The sequence below is a fragment of the Myotis davidii genome, unplaced genomic scaffold (genome assembly GCF_000327345.1).
Source record: "Myotis davidii unplaced genomic scaffold, ASM32734v1 scaffold120, whole genome shotgun sequence".
Taxonomy (NCBI): Eukaryota; Metazoa; Chordata; class Mammalia; order Chiroptera; family Vespertilionidae; genus Myotis; species Myotis davidii.
The window spans coordinates 3223398-3233025 of NW_006294778.1; the positions used below are offsets into that span (position 1 = coordinate 3223398).

Here is a 9628-nt window from a genome sequence, read left to right on the forward strand (position 1 = left end):
GCTGAGAAGACGGCTCAATAATGTGTGTGAAATTAGTTTCAAAACAGCACCATGTTGTCTAATCAGCACTTATTTTAATCAGCCACCAGGAACCCTCCATCCACTTCACCTAGATTGAACCGGCTCTGGGCACCCAGGGGCCTCTTCCCAGCTGGGTTCACCATCTCCCTTTCCAGCAGGCCAAGGCAGATGCCTGGAGTTACCTCCCCAAAGGAAGTCAGAGATCATTTCTTTGTTCTCAAATGCCCCTTATTTACATCACCATCTATTTAATAATGGAGAGAAGGGCAAAGAAGTCAGAAACACTACTTCAAGGGCATACACATAATTGTAATACGTGCTCTGTTTTTTGTTTGTTTTTTTTTAGGGAAGGAAATGTGCAAGGTAACATGGTATTTCAAGTTTAAAAGGGCAGGTAGAACATGACCAACGCCCCCGCCCACCACAACCACCACCACCCCCACCACCATCCCCACACACAACTTCTCAGTTAAAAAGAAAAAATGTAATCGTTGGGAAAAATTGCAATTGTTGGAAACCCCCAGCAAAACTCTCAGAATATCTAAGAATATAAAATGTGAAATATCTTTGTGCAGCAAAAGTATGAAATCAAAAAATTATTATAAATATAAGAATACATATCATTTCCCTCACTGCAACATTTTAATCACACTTCACCAAAATATTGATCATCCTTAACTAGATGAAGGTCTCTAATTTATGCAAAAAGTACTTTGGTTAGAACTATTGTGTGTATGGTTCCCATGATTTGTCATTTATTAAACAAATATTTACAGTGGTGTGGCCACCTCCTTCCAGGCCCCAGGGCAAGAGCAATCATCCCTGTCAGTGCCACTTCATTTCCTGCCAAAATGACTCTACTTTTTAAAGGTAGCCTTGGTGCATTAGCATAATGGCCTTAGGAGAAATAGAGGTGAAACAAGGTAGCCATGTTTCTTGTGGAATAAAAGCACCACAAAACAAACAGACCATTGTTTTCTGTGGGTCAAAGAGTTAATGACTATTTTCCAACGGTGTAAAGGATCAGCATAATTTTAAATATCTTCCTAAAAAGTAGAAGAGGGGGAGGTTTGCTTTCATAAAAGTATTTATCACATGCAGTTCTAGTGACAAAAAGTAATTGTAAATGGTTACAATAAACCAGTAAATTTAAACTGAAAAGTAAAATACCTTTCTGAGTCCAGAGAGCCTTTCTAACAAATTAGAAAATCTGAGGATGGGGCTGTAGATATCCCCCCCAAAAAGTGCAAGTAACCTGGGGACACAATACTTGTGACTGGGCATCTGCTGGCACCGAGCCCTTAACCCTATGGTGATGGACACAGCATGGAGTTAGGTCAGACCTGACTTCAACTGTAGGACACCCAGCTGGTGTCCGGGAAGCAGAGAGCTGGGTGGTATCAGGAGGAAAAGACCTCTCAGGTATTCTTCAGATTTTACAAAATATTTTATAAAAAATTGGTCTCCTAATAAATGAGACTCTGAGCCACCTTGAAGTGCTTTATGAATCATACCAGAATGGAATGGTGCTGTATGCACTTCAACCAATAATTATTTACATTCCAGGTGTAGAGTTTTTAACAATATTTTCGTATATTCTAATCTTGTCCCATTCCCAGACAACCGCAGAAAAGCCTCCTGTATTAGTTTCCTATGGTTGCTGTAACAGATCACCGCAAACTGGGTGGTCCCTGGTTATGCTCTCGAAGTTCGGGAGGCCAGAAGGACAAAATCAGGGTCTCAAGTCCACACTCTCTCCCGGGACCATTGGGAAGATGCCATCCCTGCCTCTTGGCATCTGTGGCAGTGGGCATTCCTCGACACTGACACTCTTCAGCTTAGGCCAGTGGTCGGCAAACTGCGGCTCTCGAGCCACATGCGGCTCTTTGGCCCCTTGAATGTGGCTCTTCCACAAAATACCGACTTCTGCGCATGGGCCACGAAGTTTCAATCGCACTATACATGCGCGCCCGCACGTGGTATTTTGTGGAAGAGCCATACTCAAGGGGCCAAAGAGCCGCATGTGGCTCGAGAGACATAGTTTGCCAACCGCTGGCTTAGGCCACTTTACTCTACTCATACTCATACCACCTTCTCCTCTCTCTGTCTTCTCCTCTTCAGTTTCTCATAAGAACACGTATCATTGGATATAGAGCCTACCCAGATAACCTAAGATGACCGTCTCATCTCAAAATCTTTAACTTAATTACATCTCAAAGGTCCTTTTACCAAAAAAGAGAGCATTCACACTGAAGGATTAGGACATGGACATCACTTCTTAAGTTATCACTCTACCCACTACCCCTTCTTATCCCTGTCCGCCCCACTCCAAAAATACTTATCTTTGTAAAAGAAAGACCACATACATTTTCACTTTTGAAAAGGCAGTCTAATTAATGCCTTTTTTTCATCACTACTCTATATGCACTTTATAAAGTTGATGTAATATACTGGAAATATTCACACAAGTAAATGAACTGTTAAATTATATTTCATTAAATCATATTTCTTCTTTCATACTAAGTGGTGATCATTTAAACACACACACCAAAAACTAAAATTATATACATAAAGAATTTCTAAAAAGTACTAAAGATTTATGTCTTCTTTCGCCATAAATTATCAGAAACAGAATAATAATAATAAAAATGTGCAGGAATGTTTTCATCTTTATTTGCTTTATAAAAGAGCCCCTCTGAGAACTGCAGAACATGACTGCAGAAAAATAAACAAAATCCTCTTTAATTCTGACAGCTTGCTAGGGCTCCTCTGACCCACAATAGTTCTAAAACTATGTCATAGTCTCAGTTTGGCCCAAAGAAGTAGAACAACAGCTCTTCAGTTCATCCAAAGCAATGTTTATTTTTCAAGAAGCCAACAAAAGACACAGATTCATTTCTTCAATGGAGAAAACACATTCAGGTCAATGTGTCCTGGAAATACAAAATTATGTTAATGAATGTAGAAGCGCTTACAGAAAATCTCTTGCTTAGAAGTTTTCCTGAGTAGTCACACCTTAGGTAGGTAAAAATTAATAAAGAAAGGTAGCCATTTTTGCCCTAACCCATTTGGCTCGGTGGATAGAGCGTTGGCCTATGGACTGAAGGATCCCGGATTCGATTCCAGTCAAGGGCATGTACCTTGGCTGCGGGCACATCCCCAGTGGGGGGTGTGCAGGAGGCATCTGATCTATGTTTCTCTCTCATCCATGTTTCTAACTCTCTATCCCTCTCCCTTCCTCTCTGTAAAAAATCAATAAAATATATTATAAAAAAAAAAAAGAAAGAAAGAAAGGTGGCCGTGTAAGTACAGACCTAAGGTAACACATTGACATTTAGCTGCTATAATTTAAGCCATGTCTATACTGAGCTAGACGCGGCTCTTGACAGAACTGAGTAATTTACTCAGGTCACCTTCATGAACCATTGACGTGGTTTCAAGGTCAATTCTGGGGATTGGAACAAGTGAACTTCCTGATTCTGAAGGACCAGTCGTGATGCCTGGGTGGGGTATTTCCACCCTCTTGTTGTTCACCATCACTTGAAAGGAGGTACATCCGAGAGGATATTGACCACCTACCTCTTCCTACCTCCCCTTTAGAGGTAGTAAGTAGCATCTCCTTCCAGCTCCCAGGCTTTAACAGTTTGGGTTCATTTTTACTTCCCCTTCCTCCTTCCTCCCTGACAGAAAGTCCACCCTCAGCCTGGCTGGCTGTCCTCCAGGGGTCTCTGGCATCAACACCTCCACCACCCCAGACCCTCCTCGCTGCACTGATCCCAGAGATCAGCTTTAATTTATGTCACCCTATATGCTCACTCTCTCCTTCTACACCGGCTGTGAATGTCTTTCCCGATATTAACAGGTTGCATTTGAGTACTTAACAATATACAAAGTGCTTTACATGCATTAACTCAGTTCATTTTGACTCAGTTCCAGTTACTCCCCCATTTTACAGTTGAGGAAACTAAGGTACCAACAGTTTAAGCAAGATGCCCAAGGGCATGCAGCTGATCAATGATGAAAGCAGGATTTGCTATGATAAAATGAAAAAAGCCTCTGTCCTCCTCACCCTCATCCTGACCACTCTTACCTCCTTCCAAACTCCCTGTAATCAATATGCACTACTGAAGCCAGGCAGGCCAGACTTCTCGCCGCCTTGAAATGCACCAGGCCCATCTCCGTCCCCCTGATTTCATACAGCACTAAAAATGCCCTTGTTTCTGTTTCTGCTATTCCAATTCTTACCTATTCTTCAAAGTCAGGTAAGTCCAACTTTTTCCAAGGAGGCCTCCCAAATGTTTTATTTTGTTCTCTCAACTGCTAAATCCGTCACAGTGTCCCCACACATTTTAGGACTTAATTTTGCATCATCTTTCTCCCCCGCTGTCCCCAATACACTCATTCATTCAATAACAACCAATTTTTGAGGGTTAAAAAATTCCTTTGAAAGTTTGTTTGTTGGTCTGGAGCAGGGGTGGGGAACATAGAGCCCAAGGGTCATATAAGGTTCCCGAAATCATTTGGTCTGGCCCTGCCAAGGCCTTAGGGGTGAGTTAGTTAAATGTTTGCCCAAAATATAGCAGGTTAATTATTAAGTTGATAATTTTCTATGGCCCAAGAATGATGCTATAAATATCCAAAGAGCCCTTGGCAGAATAAAGGCTCCCCACTCCTGGTCTAAAGGCTGAGGGAACAGCCATGCGCAGGAGGCAGGAGGCAGGAGGCTCTCCCAAGGCCAACATCTGAACACAAGAGACAATAAATAGCAGCTCTCCAGCAGAGACGGTTTCGGAGAGAAAACAAGCGAGTTCAGCACGTTTAAGAAAAGAAAGGAGGATGGTGGAGCTGAGGCCTAAGTGAGCTGAGCAGCACAAGATAAGAGGACTTCTTGATGATATCAACAAAACTGTATAGTATTCCCACCACTGTTCAGCCTGGACGAATGCTAACTAAGCACGGTGGCAGCATTTCAATACTACCAAAGCATTTCTAGATATCAATTAAGGCTGGACGGTACAGCTACACCAAAGGAGAATGAAATTATCTAATTGGGGATGAGGATAACTAATCTAAATAATTGGACCCAAGAGAATTATATTAACTCCCTGGGTACACTGATAAAATGGAATAAATAATCATTAAATGCCTCCTCCTCCTCCTCCTCAGACTCTTGTTTTATAACTACCAGAAGAACCATGGTAGAAACATTCTGATAATCAACTGCCCACAAAGTTATGATTAGGTAGTTGCCAGTCACATACCTCTGGTAGAAAACTGCAAGTAGCCCTAGCCGGTTTGACTCATTGGATAGAGGGTCGGCCTGCAGACCGAAAGGTCCCAGGTTCGATTCCAGTCAAGGGCACATGCCCAGGCTGCAGACTCAATCCCCAGTAGGGGGTGTGCAGGAGGCAGCCGATCAATGATTCTCTCATCATTGATGTTTCTATCTCTCTCTCCCTCTCCCTTCCTCTCTGAAATCAATAAAAAATACATTTATTTTAAAAAGAAAGAAAAACCAATCGATTCAATCAGCTACCAAGAGCAGAATACTTCTGAAATAACTGTTACTGTCAACAATTTCTACAGTCTTAGTCTGCATGGAAATGGGCTATTGTAGATACTTGGAACCATCCAAACTTTTAAGGGACTTTCTGGTTTACACTACAGACTTGCCTAACAATCTATATGTATAATTATATAAGAGGGAATGACTGTCCTGTTATAAATCATTAGCTCAAATGCAGGCTTGCTCATTTCTCTGCCTGGTTAGAGAATATGTTCAAAGAAAAACAAAGGTATAGAGAATCTGATGGCTGAGGCAGAGAGGTGTGGGTGGGGGTCAGAAAAACACAGAAAGAGCAAAAGTCCTCTGCCTTATAGTAAATGTTACCCCTTAAAAATGGACTATTTATTCCAGATGTTTCTCTATAGGTCAGGGTCTAGAGTCAGTGCAGGAACATGTACGGAATCTTCACTGAGTGGAAAATACAAATCCTCCCACTATAGCCCTCAGGAGGGAAAAATCAAATTCCTCCACTGAGTGGAATAAAAATGTACTAAAACTAAATGGCTCCCATGTTCCCATCTAGACTGAAAGCTGAACTCCTCTAGGACAGAACTATATTATTCAACATCTCCTGGCCACGTGGAGGTTCAATGTGTATTCTATTGGCTTTGCAACTGTTCTCTGATGGTTAAGCTTCCTACCTAGTCTATTAACTTCTCGGTAACAAGAAAGTTGGACTTCATTTTATAACCATCATTGTTGGTTGCCCTGACCCTGCCCTAAATTCCTAGCAGAGTGCAGTGCTCTGCACATTGAAGGATGGGTTTACGTTTGCGCTTGCGATTAGAAATCTCCTGTGAAGGAAATCTAACCGGAATGATCTAGGGCCTGACTGACCTAGGGGCTGATTTCTTCTGGCCATTGGCCATTTTACTGCCTATCCGTTTCTCCACAGAGTGGACATACAGAATCAAATTTACTCAAGTACACTACTAAATACCAATGTGTCCTATTAACCAATTCCACCAGACAAAAGCCAAAAAAGGCAGTTGTCCAGATAGCTCGGGGAAAGGAAAAACAATGACCTGCTTTCCCTGGATCACTTAGGGAGAAAAACAGGGCTTATAATGGAGATTTCCAGTTCGGGAGCATTATTAGAGGGTACTAATGCTTCCTCTGAAAGTGGATTCGCCGTGTTCTTACAGAAAAATATTCAGAGAAAGCCATTTCACCTTCAACATGGTAATATTCCACTACTCTATAATAATTACAGTACAGAGTGCTTTCAATCAGAAACTCAAAAAAGAGGTGAAATGAAATGGCCGTGGTAACACAACCAACACAGTGCCAAAGTCAAGCTTAATCCGCACTCTCCAGGCTCAAGTTCAGCATCCTTCCTACCATCTCTCTCTGTACTTTTGTTGTTGTGGTTGTTGCTTACGTAAGGCTATTGAATTGTATGATCCTGGGACATTTCAGGGACAACATCAATGCAATGCATTTCATTGTGCTTGGGTTCAGCACTACAAGTTTGCAGCTCAGTCAATAGCATATTTGATACTAATGTCTAAGTTCACAACAGAAAGAACTGAAGTACCTTTGCACTCTGGTTGGGGTTTTTTTTTTTACCTGCCATCTCTCTTCCTGATGCATGTCCTTTCTGAAACTAAAGTCATACCACCAGCTAACAGAAAATTTCAAAATAACAATGACCCAATCCCCAAGCGAGCCAGCTGGACTCAGCAGGGAAATGTTTGGAGAACGACTTCTCAAAGATAAGGGCAGGTCCCTCAAAGAGGTGATGCAATAACTCCCTGTTCATGATGTGTTCTTCTCCTTAATGTTTCACAGTCTGCACTTGCTATCTTGCTCTGCCCTGAACATGAAGTAATTTTTAGCAAAGAGCAAGCTACAGGAGAGACTAACATGTTCTTGCATGAGCTGTCCGTCATAAACAAAAGTAAGGCTACTCATTAAAATGACATGAGTTTTTCCAACATAACTATACCTCCCTTTATGTAAGAAGGAATGTGCTCCTGGGGGAGAGGGGATGGGGGGAGGGTGATCAACCAGATATGTGTAAGGAGAATCATATTTTTCCCATTTTCTTACATTACCATTAATTTTTTTATTATTATTATTAGTTAAGGTTACATTACCATTTCAAAGCTACCTTGTCATCACTCTGACTTAGCCATGGGACTCCTCCCTCTATCCTCACACCAGATAAGCAGTTCAGTAATAAAAATGTAAATGAACTCAACTGGCTCCACCTTAAACGAAATGTTACAAATCATTCTATCATTTTTTACTATTTTTAATGTTTTTATTGATTTTAGAGAGAGAGGAAGGGAGAGGGAGAGAGATAGAAACATCAATGATGAGAGAGAATCATTGATCAGCTGCCTCTTGCATGCCCCCTACTGGGGATTGAGGCCCAAACCCAGCAATGTGCCCTGACTGGGAATCAACCCCGACCTCCTGCTTCATGGATCCACACTCAACTACTGAGCCACACTGGCCAGGCCAATTTTTTTTTTTTAATGTGGATAACTGTCCTTAACCCTTTTGTAAAGTAGGGTGTGTGCACATGCACTGGATTGCATAGGGCCACAGGGCATGTAGACGGAGAAATATAAATCATGGTGAATGACGTGGCCTTGACATTGTTCCAGGTTTCCAAGCAGAGCTCTTTGGCCACTCTCAGGTGAGAATCCTGTTCTTGCCCTCCTTGGCACAAATTCATCTATGGCACAAGGCACTAATTAACCTATGTCACTGTTATATGAATCAAAAGATTTGTTCCCTGGTGGCTCTCTGCACGTCACAAGGATAGGAATTTAATTCAAGACAATAAAGGTTACCTGCAAGAGATAAACTTTTCAAAAAATCAATACTTGGGTTCATTCACAGCTCTAGGACTAGAATGCCACATACTTTAGTACCTTCTCTTAAAATATCCCATATGTGGGGTCACAGACAAGCAAAGGGGAAAAACAAACTTGGCCAATTACCTGAGCAGATTTCCATATCTGATTCCAGTACACGAGCATGAAAATAAACTTTAGAACAAATAAACAAATAAAGCTTGGATTTTAAACTGACTCTTCCACCAAGATCTGAGTTAAGGGAAGTGACAGGCCCAAGGTCACAAAGTCATTGGCAGGGCACCCATACCCACACCCACACACCCCCTAGGAAACACTGCAGCATCAGACCGCTGTTTACATTTGCTGGTTGGGTTAGGATGTGGCATCTGATTGATCTCAGCTGAAGGAAATACAAATTCTTCCTCCTAACGGACACTAAAATAGGTCAGCAGGCATTATTCAAAACAGATCCAGACTCTTAAATCGGGAGGCACTAGCTGGGTTAAAGGAAAGGGTTGAATTTTGGAAGTAAGTCACTTGATAAACACACACACACACACACACACACACACACACCTGGGTGACTGGGGCCTCAATAATACTGGGGGAAATCTAGACTTCGCCTGCCAATCAACAAAACGAAGTGGTGTAAAAAAAGAAGTTTCAGGATGTGTTTATTTTTTAATGAAAAACCTAGGGACAGATCACTGCTACTATTAAAACTCTCACATATCTAAAGCTTCCATTGTCCGGCAGCCTCTCAGAGGAACCCTACCAACAGCCCGGCAGGTATAAGCATCAAGACCTACTCGAATCAATATTTGGAGCCCTGTCTGCAGTTCTAACCCCCACTCGCATCCCCCCCAGCACCACCATCAGAAAGTCCTGAATGACTTTGCTACACTTTCCCAGGTGCAGCGAATGGGTTCCGGATTCCGAGGGGCTGGGGCGAGGCCGGGGTGGGGGGAGGGGTCCGAGTGTTGGAGCGCAGGGCACGGACACGGACCGCTCCTAGGAACCCTCTCCCCAGGAGAATGCCCACCCAGCCACCGCAGGATCGCCCTGCAGGCTCTCCTCCACCAGGCGTGACCGCCCCCGCGCGAGGGGACATGCCCTGCTGTCAGGGGTTCCAAGAGCGGACGGTCTGCTCCGGTCCCGAAAACGGGGACAGGCACAGGGGGTGCCTGCCCTCCCTCCCCGGCTCCCCGCCGCCTTTTTCCTGGCCGCTCTG

General features: G+C 42.9%; 1 long non-coding RNA gene across 1 annotated transcript; it reads right to left on the reverse strand.

Annotated features, from left to right (window-relative positions):
• Window positions 1-2858: 2858 nt before the first annotated feature.
• Window positions 2859-4543, reverse strand: LOC107184037. The gene is made up of 2 exons (XR_001514851.1): window positions 4267-4543; window positions 2859-2954 (listed from the first exon to the last, which is right to left on the reverse strand). It is a non-coding gene; the product is annotated as an uncharacterized LOC107184037 (long non-coding RNA).
• Window positions 4544-9628: the final 5085 nt, after the last annotated feature.